Source organism: Carlito syrichta, unplaced genomic scaffold (genome assembly GCF_000164805.1).
Source record: "Carlito syrichta isolate Samal-C Ts95f unplaced genomic scaffold, Tarsius_syrichta-2.0.1 Scaffold274391, whole genome shotgun sequence".
NCBI classification, from domain to species: Eukaryota; Metazoa; Chordata; class Mammalia; order Primates; family Tarsiidae; genus Carlito; species Carlito syrichta.
Window position 1 is genome coordinate 63,821 of NW_007218487.1, and position 2,113 is coordinate 65,933.

Genomic DNA, 2,113 nt, shown 5'->3' on the forward strand with positions numbered 1-2,113 from the left:
CAGAAGAAAGGCCGAGAAGTTCTCCAGTAAAGAAGCTTCTTTGAATTTGCAGCTTCTTGAAGGTATTTCATCAAAGAGCTATTTACTGACATAACATCTATTAATGTCCAGCGTAATGATTCCATGGAATTATGGTGCATAATATTCTAAATGAGTCCTGCTTATGGTCTGAAATTTGGGGATCCATAGGCTACAATTTTCCATGCTTAATATTGCTAGTCCTATCTTTAGATTGCCTGGCTTTGTGTTCTGATTTTAGAGGATCCAGGGATAATTCCGACAGTATTTGTTAAACCTGTCTCTAAAGGAAGTGCTGAGGAAATTGTGAGCTGATAGGATCTAGTGATGAGTATTTTAATTCCTTTTGTTCTATAAGAAGGAGGAGACAGACCCTTACACTTACTCACTGGAAGGAAGTGGAAAACTAATTTGGGAGTGGAACAGGAAGGGTTAGACCACTTCTGAGCTAAGGGTATTGAGTAAGCCAACAACTAGCTTAAGGGAGTAGACTGGGCCGGGCAGCCCAAAGACAATGTGCTCACTGTTTTTGGAGTATCACCTCACAAAGTCCCTAGCTAAGGAGCTATGTCTTAGTAAGTTTGGGCTGCTATAACAAAATACCTTAGACTGGGTCGTTTATAAAGAAAAGAAAGGTATCTCTTACAGTTCTGGAGACTGGGAAGTCCAACATCAGCCCCTCAGCAGATTCCATGCCTGGAAAAGGCCTTCTTGCTGTATCCTCACATAACAGAAGGGACAAACTCTTGGCCTTGATCTCCTAAAGTGCTAGGGATTACAGATGTGAGCCACCACATCTGGCCTAGAAGAATACTCTTTTTTTTTTTTGAGTTGCAGTCTCACTCCACCGCTCAGGCTGCAGTGCCCTGCCATCCCAGCATCGACTTGTTAGGCTCCGGTGATCCTTCTGCCTCATCCTTCCAAGTAGCCAAAACTACAGATGCACCCTACCATGCCCGGCTAATTTTTTATTTATTGTAGAGACAAGGTCTTGCCAAGTTGCCCTGGCTGGTCTCGAACCCATGGGCTCAGGCAATCCAGTCGCCTTGACATCCCAAAGTGCTGGGATTACAGTCTGAGCCCCTGAGCTTGGCTGAAGAATACTTTCTATGAGTACTTTGCACTATAAAAAAATGTAATACAAGTATACAATCTATTTAAAAACTCATTTTGCAGATGATAAAACACAGAGTGAAATGAAAGGATAGTTGTAAAACTTCCTCATTTTGTATTTTAACTAAGAATGAAATCTAGACTTAAATAATGCCATTAAAAATTTAACATTCTAGCCGGGCTCAGTGGCTCAGCCTATAATCCCACGCCTTTGGGAGGCTGAGGTGAGTGGATTGCCCAAGCCCGTGGGTTCAAGACCTGCCTGGGCAACTTAGCGAGACCTCATCTCTACAATAAATCAAAAATTAGCTGGGCGTGGTAGTGAGCGCCTATAGTTCCAGCTACTTGGAAGGCTGAGGCAGAAGGATCGCCGGAGCCCAGCAGGTCGAGGCTGCGGTGGCCGGGAGCGGCTACTGCACTCAAGTCTGGGTGACAGAGTGAGACTCCAACTCAAAAAAAAAATTTTTTTTTAACATTCTAAGTGTGGTGGCTCATGCCTGTAATCCCAGCACTTTGGGAGGCTGAGATGAGAGAATTGCCTGAACCCAGGAGTTCAAGACCAGCCTGAGCAACTTGGTGAGACCTTGTCTCTACAATAAATTCAAGTATTAGCTGGACGTGGTAGCTTGCGCCTGTAGTTCCAGCTACTTGGAAGGCTGAGGCAGAAGGGTCGCCTTGAGCCCAGCAAATTGAGGCTGCAGTGGCCATGAGAGTGTCACTGCACTCTAGCCTGGTCGACAGAGTGAGATTCCAACAACAACAAAATTTAACAAAAAAAATTAGAATCAAAATATGAGACACACTGACTGAAGATCAAATTTCTGGCATGGTGGAAAGTATAAATATCACCAAGAAAAAAAATTGAGATCCAAGATGACAAACATAGAGGGAAAAGAAAAGTCAATATAAGCAGAATTGAGTCTTTTTTTTTTTTTGAGTTGGAGTCTCACTCTGTCGCCCAGACTGGAGTGCAGTGGCCCCC